This window comes from Tenrec ecaudatus, chromosome 8 (assembly GCF_050624435.1).
Source record: "Tenrec ecaudatus isolate mTenEca1 chromosome 8, mTenEca1.hap1, whole genome shotgun sequence".
NCBI lineage: Eukaryota > Metazoa > Chordata > Mammalia > Afrosoricida > Tenrecidae > Tenrec > Tenrec ecaudatus.
In genome coordinates this window covers 17,985,489-17,998,464 of record NC_134537.1, presented here as the reverse complement: position 1 = coordinate 17,998,464, position 12,976 = coordinate 17,985,489, and the positions used below count along the sequence as shown (strand labels likewise).

Below are 12,976 nucleotides of genomic sequence, written 5' to 3'. Positions count from 1 at the left end.
TTGGGATTGGACTACTGGGGCCCATAGGGTTTTGCCTGCTGACTTTCAGAGAGCAGACTTTCTCCCTAGTCTGAGTGTGAAAGCTCAGCTGAGGTATGCCTCTATGCCAGCCACCACTGACAGATAGAGGTAGTAGCTAGACATGAGGTACATTGGATGGGAATCCAACCTGCGCCTCCTGTATGGAAAGTGGGATTCTACAGAGCCACCACTGCCTCTGTAATTCCTTCAGGGTTCCCTTTTCCTCAAATGACAAGTAATTTATCAGAGATTGTGGGAAGGAAGTGAGTGAGCCCAAAGTCCCCCGAGACTTCCTTTCTTTCTGTCGTTGGGGCTTTGTCTTAGAACAGCGCTCAGGAATGCATGGTCTTATAAGGCCCGTGAAGTCATCAATACCAGCTCACATCACGCACCCTACCAAAGAGAAGCACTTCCAGCTGTCATATTAGGGGCAAGTTAACGCAATGCTTGACTAGTATGGCCCATGAATGATGTTATAAATATCCAAGTGGCCTTTGGCAGGAAAAAATAAAAAGGTTTCCCACATTCATCTTAGGACAAGGAGCCCTGGGGCCAAAGTGAAATCAATCATCCTGGGCTGCTAACTTCAAGGTTAATGGATCAAACCCACCCGCTGTCTGACTGTATAAAGATTTACAGTCTTAGAAACCCTAAGGAGCAGTTCTGCTCTGCCCTACAAGGTCACGAAGAGTTGCAATCCACTGCATGACAGTGGGTTTGATTTTGGTTTGGGGTTGCTTCAAGACATGCAGTTTCCCCCCTGTGGCTCCCTTGGTGCGCAGGTACTGCTTCAAGGCAGGGGCTGCCATTGCCCAATCCTGCCTATCGCTGTTGCGTGGCAGTGTACATTGGCTGTCATTAGGTGCCATTGGGTCTATTCAACAGAATGAAACACAACTTAGTCCAGGCCCATCCTCACAAGTGTTGTTTGAGCCCAGTTTGGCAGCTACTACTTCCACCCATCTTCCACTCTTTGGCCGACCTTCTGCTTTATCAAGCATGGTGCCCTTTCCAGGAACGGGCCTCACCTGATAACACACCCAATGTATATGAGCCGAAGTCTCGCCATCTTGGCTTTTATGAAGCATTCTGACTGGGCTTTTTTCTTTCTTTTTCTGGTAAGACTTTTTAAATGTATGTTTATTTTTATAATCTCAGTCATCTAAACAGCATTATCAAAATGAGAAAAACACAACTAGTAATCTTAATGAATGCTTAGTCTTTTTAAAAAGTTTCCAAATTGGATTATTGTCTAACTGATATAATTATGCATGCAAATTTGTATATTAATATATTAATGTTAAAAATTAACATTAATTAGCTTTTCTTTTTTAAAATCATTTTATTAGGGGCTCATACAACTCTTATCACAATCCATACATACATCGATTGTGTCAAGCACATTTGTATATTCATTGCCCTCATCATTCTCAAAACATTTGCTCTCCACCTAAGCCCCTGGCATCAGCTCATTTCTTTCCCTTCCTCCCTACTACCCCCTCCCTCATAAACCCTTGATAATTTAGAAATTATTATTTTGTCATATCTTGCCCTGTCCGACATCTCCCTTCACCCACTTTTTTGTTATCCATCCCCAGGGAGGAGGTCACATGTATATCCTTGTAATTGGTTCCCCCTTTCCAACCCACCCTCCCTCCACCCTCCCAGTATTGCCACTCACACCACTTTTCCTGAGGGATCAATCGTCCTGGATTCCCTGTGTTTCCAGTTCCTATCTGTACCAGTGTACATTCTCTGGTCTAACCAGATTTGTAAGGTAGAATTGGGATCATGATAGTGGAGAAGGAGTAAGCATTTAGGAACTAGAGGAAAGTTGTATGTTTCCTCCTTGCTACATTATACCCTGACCGGCTCATCTCCTCCCTGAGACCCTTCTGTGAGGGATGTCCAATGACCTACAAATGGGCTTTGGTTCTCCACTCCATACTCCCCGTCCACCCTCCCCATTCAGTGTGATAAGATTTTTTGCTCTGATGATGCCTGATACCTGATTCCTTCAACACCTCGTGATCACACAGGCTGGTGTGCTTCTTCCATGTGGGCTTTGTTGCTTCTTAGCTGGATGACTGCTTGTTTACCTTCAAGTCTTTAAAACCCCAGATGCTATATCTTTTGATAGCCGGGCACCATCAGCTTTCTTCATCACATTTGCTTATGCACCCGCTTTATCTTCAGCAGTGGCTGGGCTTCTTTCAAGACGGATTTGTGGTGCCTTGCTAGAAGTGGTTGAAAAATGAGTTTGGTAGGAGGAAAATATTAGGAAGCACATTTGGTTGGAAATCTAAGTCTTACTCTCCAAAGCGAAAAATGTTACCAATATAACAGCTGAACTTACTAAATGGTGCTAGCTTTGGAAGTAAAAAGATGGCAGGCTTTTACTAAATGGGCAAACATTTTTTTTTAATGTTCAAGAGAACTTAAGATTCATCATATTTTATAATTAGTTTATTATAGTTGTGAACATTATCTCAGTACTTGTGATTCTTTCATTTGCAGAGCACCTGAAATGTTTTAAAAGATTGAATGTATTAAACATACAGATGCGGTTTAATAATTCAAGGGAATTTAACTAACCAAACTGTCAATATCCTCTTAACAGGAGGGTTAGATATGCGACTTGAATCTCAAAGCTTGAAAGAAAAGTTGGTCTTTAAACTGGTAATCATTGAAATCACATTACTGTCAACTGTTCCCCAGCCACACACACACTCCCCCCAACATCTTCAAGATCACCCTCTACCTACCTTGTCACACGGTGACAGGAGAAGTGGTGAGAGGTAGGGAGTAAGTGGGCCATATGCCTGCCTTTCACTGATAAGAACAGATACTAGCTCTTTGCTCAGTGGCCGCTCAGGTGCTCAGTTCTTCTGAGGAAGCTAAGGCCGAGTTGGGGTGAGCCCCTCACTTCATCCAGCGACTAGCACTGCGCCCTGCAGCCGCCAGCCCAGGACTCCCGTACCGTGGCCTGCATTTCAGAGCTTGCCCGCATCTACTCCACCCTCATTCTGCACCAAGACAAGGTGACCTGAAGGACAAGATCAACACCCTCATTAAAGTCGCCGGTGTCCACGTGGGGCCCTTCTGGCCTGGTCTGTTTGCCAAGGCCCTGGCTCAGGCCAACATCGGGAGCCTCATCTGTAATGTAGGGGCTGATGGCCCTGCCCCAGCCGGAGGGCCTAAACCCTCCGCCGCTGCTGCCCCAGCTCACAAGAAAGTGTGAGCCAAGAAAGAAAAGTCTGAAGAATCTAATGATGACACGCGTTTGGTCTTTTTGACTAAGCCTAGGTTCAGTAAACCAAACTGAACTCTTAATAAAAAAGAACAGATACTGCTCTAGACCTTGGCCAACAGGCCGAGAAGCGATTTCGCCTTTCCTTCACTATGAGGAGCTGCACTGAGGCTACCAAAGAGGGCAATGGAGTGGACCGGACTAATTGATTGAAACCACACCTGCATTCACTAAACTGACTCTGAAATTCATGTGCTTCCTCCCCTCCAAGCAGCTTCTCCTTGTTTTCCACTTTGCGCTTTCCCCCTTTCCTTAAACAGTGAAGCACTTATCTGCAAATTTTGGCCCATTGATGCCTCCACCAGCTTAGCAGCATTCAGTGGGGAATCTGACACTACACTCAGCTGAAAGTTCAAATCCTTGTCTTATCATTATCGACACCATAATCGCATGGTCTCGTTGCTTGAGTTTCCTCACATGTCAAATTGAACTCCTATTACTTGGCTCTTCTGGCTCTTAAGAAAATTAGAGACAACAAACATGAGATACCTTCTGCAATGTGCTCAATAAACAATAGCAGTGGCTATTTCTATAGTTTCCATCAACCAATGCCCTTACATGGTTTGAGCATTAGCTTATGCAGGCGTAGGATGAAATATGATCTATAGACTGCTGGCGATCCCCATAGCAGCATGCATTCATGACTTTAACAAAAAAATTTAACAACTAAAAACATTTCGGTTTAGGAGGCACTGGAAATGCCATCTACCTACATCCATGCCCTTATTGATTGCACCTACGCCAATGGTTTTAAGTGTCCTTTTTCTATTTAACCCATTGAGTCAATTCCAACTCATGTTCTAGAGCAGTGGTTCTCAACCTGTGGGTCACGACCCTTTTGGGGGTCATACGACCCTTTCACAGGGGTCACCCGATCATCACAGTAGCAAATTGATAGTGATGAAGTAGAATTGAAAATAATTTTATGGTTGGGGGGTGTCATCACACATGAGGAGCTGTATTAAAGGGGCACAGCATGAGGAAGGTTGAGAACCGCTGTGCTCCAGGTTTTTGTTTTTTGCTTGTGGAAATTCCTAAAGAGTATCACTTTTATTTTACAAAAGAAAATTTAAGGCCCAAGGGAACAAAGTAACTTGTGAAAATACATATTATTAGCGATTATTAAAATAAAAATTGAAGCCCCCTTCAATTATATTTCCAAAACACATATTCATAATATAATATAAGCAGGCCTTCTGCAGCTGGTAATTACATAGTTATAACCACTGTTTCTTTTTCTTTTTTAGAATTGTTGTTTCTTGTTTCTTTTTTTAAACATCATTTTATTGGGGGCTTGTATAACTCTTATCAAAATCCATACATACATCCTTTGTGTCAACCACATTTGTTGTCATCATCATTCTCAAAACATTTGCTTTCTACTTGAGTCTTGGTATAAGCTCCTCATTTTCCCCCCTCCCTCCCTGACCCCCCTCCCTCATCAACTGTTGACAATTTATAAATTATTCTATTTAGAGGATTTTTAAGGGCTGGTATTTTGGAAGTACATCACCAGGTCTTTCTTCTGAGTTGCTTCTGGATAGACTCAAATCTCCAACTTTGTTCTAGCAGTCCAGAATGTTAAGAACTGCTTGCCCTAGGGAAAAAAGCTACTGTAGACACACATTCCTGGGGTGAGGACCAGGTAATATGGCAGGGAGCAGAACTAATGCAGGGATACACATGGTAGACAACTAAAAAGGAAGTGGGGAAAGGAAAAAAATTAATAAAAAAGAAATGGGTAGTGGGAGCACAGAGCACTAACCCACCCAAGGGGAGGGTTTTCTTTATATTTCCACAGGGAAAGAGGGACCAGAATTCAGTCCAGTGCTCCAAGATGTGAATGCAACATGCCGGCATGGAGTAGGGAACCAGTGGAGAGGTCTGGGGGGCTGGCCCCAATCCCAGCTACTATGTGGACACCTGTCCCTCCCCCCAGAAGAATTTATTTCAAAGGACAGCATTGAATCTGCAGCTCTGGGAGAGGGACATATCTGATCAGAGCACATGGGAGCAGATGAAGGGGGAGGAGGAGAGAGTGGAGCACATCCTGCCCCATCAGGCTTTGAGGATGATGTTCCCGCTCAGAGCAGACAGTCCACAGAAAGGACTACATGGCTGGCTCTACTATGAGATATGACGCCCCTCACTGACCCATAGCCCTACAGGGGACAACACCGGAGACAAAAAGTAGGAATTGCACCTGATCTGATCCCGCCATACCAAGGCAAAACACTAAGGGGGTGCAACAAAGAGCAAGGGGACAGATTGGCAAGGTCCCCAGGGAATGCTGAAGGTGGACTTTGGGGCCAGGGGGTAGTGCCCCATCAGACTGGACTGGAAAACACTCCTAAGGCCAATAGGCAAACCTTGAACTAACTACAAGCTTTTCTTTCTTGTTGTGTTTTGTCATTGGTTTGTTTTTTGTTGTTGTATATTGTTGCTTGGCTTTGCTCTGTCTTGTTATTTTGCATGGTATTATCTCTGCAGGTCTGTCCCAAATACGATAGACTGGATGAACAATCTGAAGGAGAAAACAACTGGACCGACAGTTCCGGGGGGACATGGGAGAGGGACAGGTGGGGGGAAAGGAAGTGGTGTTAACAAACCCAGGGACAAGGGAACAACAAGTGATCCAAATCGGTGGTGAGGAGGGTGTGGGAGGCCTGGTAGGGCGTGATCAAGGGTAATGTAACCAAGAGGAATTGCTGAAACCCAGATGGGGACTGAACCTGATGGTGGGATTGGAGGAAAGTCAAAGGAAATAGAGGAAAGAGCTGGGAGGCAAAGGGCATTTATAGAGGTCTAAATAAAGGCATGTACATATGCAAATAAATTTATATATGAAGATGGGGAAATAGCTCTATGTGCATATATTTATAGGTTTAGTATTAAGGTAGCAGAAGGGCATTGGGCCTCGACTCAAGTACTCCCACAATGCACACGAATATTTTTTCTATTAAATTGGCATTCTATGATGCTCACCTTCCTGACACAACCGCTGAAGACAAAGTGGGTGAATAAGCAAATGTGGTGAAGAAAGCTGATGGTGTCCGGTTATCAAAAGATATAGCATCTGGGGTCTTAAATGTTTGAAGGTAAACAAGCGGCCATCTAGTTCAGAAACAACAAAGCCCACATGGAAGAATACACCAGCCTGTGTGATCATGAGGTGTTGAAGAGATCAGGTATTAGGCATTATCAGAACAAAAAATCTTATCATAGTGAATGAGGGAGGAGTGCAGAGTGGATACCCAAAACCCATTTGTAGGCCATTGGACATCCCTCACAGAAGGGTCTCAGGGAGGAGACGAGCCTGTCAGGGTGTGATGTAGCAATGATGAAATATACAACTTTCTTCTAGTTCCTAAATACTTCCTCCCCCCACACTATCATGATCCCAATTCTACCTTGCAAGTCTAGCTAGGCCAGAGGATGTACACTGGTAAAGATAGGAACCAGAAACACAGGGAATCCAGGGCAGATGATCCCGTCGGGGCCCGTGGTGTGAGTGGCGATACTGGGAAGGTAGAGGGAGGGTGGGTTACAAAGGGGGAACTGATTTCAAGGATCTGTATGTGATCTCCTCCCTGGGGGATGGGCAACAGAAAAGGGGATGAAGGGAGACGTTGGACAGGGCAAGATATGACAAAATAATAATTTCTAAATTATCAAGGATTCATGAGGGAGGGGATAGCAGGGAGGGAGGGGGAAAAATGAGGAGCTGATGACAGGGGCTTAAGTGGAGAGCAAATGTTTTGAGAACAATGAGGGCAATGAATGTACAAATGTGATTTCCACAATTGATGTATGTATGGATTGTGATAAGAGTTTCATGAGCCCCCAATAAAATGATTAAAGGGAAGGGGGAAAATAAAACGATTAAAAAACAAAAGAATTGCTTGCCCACCCAGAGACTCCAACCTAAAACCATCCATTATCTTTAGCCTGGCACCTCCTCCCAACACCAGATTTGTCTATCTGGCTGTCTGCTCAACATCTTCATTGGTTTGACCACATTGAAGAACAAATCCTTGGCTCACTAAGTTTTCGATAATTATTTGCAGACAAATGGAGCAGCAAATAACCGTCAAGGTTATCTGTGGCACTGAGTGCTGCCCTGGGGAAGTACAAGGTGGGTCAGTCTATGTAGGTAACTGACGGGCACAGCAGTATGCTCTGAATGTGCCTGGTTTTCTGTTGGGCCTGGATCCCAAAGTGGTATACAACCTGCTGTTTCCATTATCTAAGAGGCATAAATACTTTTAAGATGGTTCTGCGTTTCTTTTGCAATTTAAATGAAGACTCCCAAGTAAAGTTCACTGTTGTAATGAAATCAGGTCTGGAAAACTGTGCCAAGGTTCACACTGAGGAAGAAAGGTCACCAGTGGCATGCTAAATGCAGATGGAGGAAAGGCACTTGGGTGCTGAGATCTTGAGATGTGTGGCGGTGATGTGCATCAGTGCATCAGTCCTGATGGCAAAGGCTGATAGCCCCAGAGCATCACAAAGACCTGCAAAGTCAAAATGAAACAGAAACTTATCACAGGATGCCTGGGGGCGAATGCTGCAGCCAGAAACCACTGGGTTAGTTCCTGGGGAAGCAAAGTAAAGAGTGTTAGCATTTCACCTACTACTGGGGGCATCAAAGATCCTTTTCGGGTTATTAAGTTTGTTTTGAGCACTTTGAGTGTATCTATCAACTGTCAATAATTGAAAGCATCATGTTTTTTTTTTGTTTTTTTTTAACTGAGATCCCATAGGCCTGGGACTAAACCACTTTACCTTTAAACTGTTCTATTTCCTGAACATGCATGTTACAAGGATGTAGCCTATCTTGCCTCCTTGGGTGTAATATGACTGAAATAAAACATGTCACGATTTGTCTAGTCATTTTACAACCTGTATGTAACTTCTGGTTATAGTACTTGCATAAAGTTTCTCTTTGTTGAGTAATTAGCTAGAAAGTTCAAGAGAACCTTCTTAATAATGTGTCCCTTTGCTTTAGAATTTCTTAGTAACCAGTTTTTTCCTTTCTGGAAACATATTAACATTCATATTCAAAGCATAAGGGCAGCTTTTAGATTAGGAGAAAGAACTGAAAATTAGTAACAATAGTTACTTCTTTGTCCTCATCTCACCCTATGTGCCTAATTATAGCTTGAACTTCAGTGCAGGCTCTGATCTTGCATGGGAGGGATGTCAGAATGGCTGGAGTGGTGTAACACTAGAGGTAAACTCTAGGGTGTGTGTAAATATTTCATGTTGAAAGCACGTTTGTCTTTTCAGGTGGATCTCCCTAAAGCATAAGAATCAAAATAGGTCTCATTGCAAACCGCTTTTATGAGGAATCAACTTTTCTACATTAACGCTCTGGTGAGCAAGCTTTAATGGTGGTGGGTGAAGGGCACGTGTTTGATCCCACCGTTAGTGAATCATGAGGTTTAAATGAAGCAATTCATGCACAGAAACACACATTGTAAATCACAAAAGGATAAACAAATGCACGGACGGTATTATGTGCTGAAGCTCAACTTAACGCTGAACAACTCTGGTTTGGGGAAGAGGCGGTTGGACGTAGGGTACAAACAATTCTAGGCCAGAGAGTCCTGGCAAAGGGGAGCTTTCTCTGCCCGGTGGGGTAGAGCTGTCTCTCACTGACACTGAGTGGGTCTCAGTGCATAGCCACCCTATAGAACAGGGCAGAATGTCCTCTGTCGGTTTTCCAGACTGCAACTCTTTAAGGAAGTAAAAAGCTCCATCCGTCTCCCACAGAGCGGCCCTTGGTTTTGAACTGTGGACCTTGTGGATCACAGCCTAACGTGTTGGGGGTAGGTTTAGGTTCTTTTTCCGGGGAAGGGGAAGGTTGGGGATGATCTTGTAAGAACTGGTACGGTGGTTGACCCGTCTTCATTCAGTAGCAGAGCGGTTGGGTTTTATAGTGGGTGCTGTTGGCCCATCGCACAGTAGAACATTAACAAAACCAATGAAGGTCAACAGAGAAGTTTCTTTGGTTGACTCAGATAATGAGCTCTAATTGCCTTGAGAAAAGTTTACTTCTTGGAGAGAGGATTTATAGGTGGTGACATATTTCACCCATCAAATCGTAAAAAATCTATTTTAAAATAGGAAGATATTATACTTTCATGACCTCTCTAAGAGACTACAAAAAATGCTAGGTTTGTGGTAAATAAGCCTCCTTTTTAGTTTCTACTGACTTGTACAAGCCCCTTCCTTTGCTCTGCTTGCCTGAACACTCCACGCAGTGTTTTGGAAACCTGCAGTTATCTAAATTCCCATCAGGTGACATTGTTTAATCTAACATTCCCTCTTTCATGTATCAAAATAGCTAGCTCTAAGGACACACCACTGATATGCTTTGAACTTTCTCTCCAGCAGTTGGGAGGGAGTTTCCATGCTCTGTTTCCTATGAAGTTTTTCCGGCTCCCCTCCCCGACCTTGCATGGGTCCCTAACAGTTTCTCTCTGGCTGGTCTCTCCAAGTAAGGGCTCTTCTCCACACGTGTAAAAGACACTTCAAATTAGACTGTGTGTATGTGTGTGTGTGTGTGTGTGTGTGGTCTGAAAGTTTAGCTCTCTAGTATTGAGAGGAAAAGTCCACTACTTTCAAATCATGACTATACTGATTTCACTATATTTGTGCTGATTTCAACAGCAGGTAGAAATTATGAACACTCCCATTAACATCAAGGAACACTGCTGTGGAAGTTAGGTAGATGTCGGAGGGTTAATCTCAAGGTGAGCCATCCAAACACACCTGCCAGTTGGACAGAGAGAGCTGAAGTTATCTGTTCCCATAAAGATTTATAGTCTCAGATACCCTATATAGGGTTGCCAGTAGTTGGAATCGACTTGAGGGTAATATTTTTAAAAAAAATTTAAAATGTATCATTAATATGACATACAAGAAAATTCAAAACTAGTTGTGGCAGTACATGAACAGGATCTGGCCGAAATTCTTATGGGATTCGGCAGAGGACACGGAATGAGAGAAATCATTGCCGACAACAGATGAAGCTTACTGAAATCAGAGGACATCATAAACGTCTTTACCTGTATTGTAGTGACCATGAAAAGACATTTAACTGTTCGGATCACAACAAATTCTAGATACCAGTTCAAAGAATGGGAATTCCAAAACTCTTTTAATTGTGCTCCGGCAGAATCTCTACATGGCCTTGTGACTTAAAACCAGGAAAAGTATGTATCAAGGCTGTATCCTTTCACCATACCAATTCAATTCACGCTGGGCAAATAATGTGTGATGCTAAGATGCCTGCCATGCTGGTTTTGGAGTAAGCCAGAGTGATATCCTGCATAAGGCATCCTACGGATGGCACAACCTCCCCTGCTGAAAGGGAGAGAACTTGAAGCACTTACTGATGAAGACCAAAGACGATAGCCTTCCGTATTGATTGTAACTCAGTCTAAAGAACACACAATTCCTTGCCACTGGACCGGTGGACAACATATAATAAATGGAGAAAAGATCCAAGGAGTCAAGGATTTCACTTTACTTAGATCCACAATCAAGGAAGGCCCAAGGACGTGGCAATCCAGAAAGCAAAAGTATAGCATTGGGTCCATCACCTATAAAAGACTGCTTTTTCCTAACAACAGTTTTATTGGCATATAATTCACCTATCATATCGAGTCTTCTTGAAAGTGGTTTTTTTTTTTTTTTTTTTAAAGCACAGGCGTTATTTTCTGGACTAACGGGAGGCGGAGCCATGCCGTGGTCTTTCTCCTCCATGGTCTTTATGTGCATGGGCTAGCTGCACCAGGAATCAGGAACCTTGACGAGTGGATGCCCTGTTATTGCTGTTGGAACAGAGTATTGAATAGACAGACCCTGGACGGCCAGAAGACAGAACCAATCTGTCCTGGAGGAGCAGCCAGAAGGATCCTTGGAAACTAGACCGTGAGACTGGGCCTCAGGTATTATAGATTTGTCAGTTGTGGGATGCAGGGGCAGAGAACCAATCCCTGGAGGACATCCTGTTTGCTAAAGTCCATGAGAGAGGGAGACACTGGATGAGATGAGGCGACACAGTGGCCTCAAACAGCGATTGTGGGCACGGTGCAGTGTTTTATTTATTTGTTGTGTCGCGATTAATCAGTTGGAATCCCCACCCACATCAACACCGAGGTTCAAAACCTATGATCAAAGTAAAAACAGAACCCCTCAGTTTAAAAAGCTGCAAACAGCTTTTTCCCTTACTGGGAAGGCAATAATAATGGAAAATAACAAGGTTTCTTTTAAGCTAAATCAAGAAAATCCAGTGTAAACTTCTATTTGTCTTGGGTTTATACAGACGCCTAGGGCTAGGCAGCACCCCCACCCCTGCAGGAGCTCTATATGGAGGCTACATTTGCTTAAAAACCCAGGCGCCTCCCTTCCTCAATCACATTGTCACCTTATCACTCACCTAAGTTATACTTTATAAGATGCCTGGTCGTGCTACCCACATGCCAAAAGTACACAGAGTGGATAAAGTTCTACCATCCAGGCTGCCATGGAGGTAACCTATTTAGTAAACAGTTCCATGATTATTTTGTGAAATGAGAACGGATGGACCAAATCTTTCAAATAGACCCACCAGACTTAAATACCACCATATGTGATTCGCAGTACATTTGGGCATAAGCACTTCAATTACAGCTTTGTGTTTAGTATCAAAAAACCTTTCCTTGCTTGTGTGTTTCCTCCACGTAGCCCGTGCTCTGGATTACATGTATTTAAAAATCGCTTGTTACAGAGAAAGCGCCTTTCCAGGCACGCTTCTGAGAAACAGATGTATTTATGCCCACAAAGGTGTGTACAGCTCTTTCCGCAAACAAATGTCCACATGATGCCTGCGCTCCCTCCCCCTCAAGTTCACGGGCGGCTCCACGAGGGCAGTGGCGGGAGCGCCCCGCCCCCACCCGGGCCTGGGCGGCGCGGCCCCCACCCAGGCCGCCCCGCACCCAGCAGCTCTCGGCGGGGGTTAGGGGTGGGTGGGTGTGGGGTGCGCCCGGGGCCGGAGAGCCGCCCGGGAGCGCCCGCGGGGTCTGTATTTATTTTTAAAAGAATGCACCGCACACGCCCAACCCCCAGCGCCGCCGCAGCCGGCGGGGAGGAGAGTGGAGCGAGGCCGGCGGAGGCTCCCCCCACCTCCCTCCTTCCCTCCCTCCCTCCCTCCTCCGCGCGTCCGCGGCGCCCCTCCCCCGCCGGCCCCTCCCCCGCCGGCCCCTCCCCCGCGCGCCGCCCGCCCGCCCGCCCGCCCGCCCGCCCGCCGCCCGGCGCAGGCCGCTCGGGTTTGTTTTGCTGCGCGGCCGCCGCCGCCGCCGCCGCGGGCCCCGCGAGCTCATTTGTGCCTGGCTGGTCCCCACTCCGCTCTCCCCAGTGTTGAGTGTCTGAGCCGTTGGCTGCTCCGAACCGTTTGGCTCTTTCCCTTAGTAACAGCTTTTACCTTCTGCCTCAATTCCTCTCCCCGCTCGCGCCCTTCCCCCGCGCGCGCCTCCCCCCGCCGCCGGCCGCGTGCGCCCCCGCCCCTCCCCCCGCGGCGGGAGCACCTCCGCTCGCCACCTGGGGACCCGCGCCGCGCTCCCCGCCCCCGCCCGCCGGCGCCCATCCCCCGCGCCC

At 45.6% G+C, this 12,976-nt stretch overlaps 1 pseudogene; it reads right to left on the bottom strand.

Annotated features, from left to right (window-relative positions):
- Positions 1-3,253: 3,253 nt before the first annotated feature.
- LOC142455657 (U2 spliceosomal RNA) lies at positions 3,254-3,406 on the bottom strand (annotated as a pseudogene).
- Positions 3,407-12,976: the final 9,570 nt, after the last annotated feature.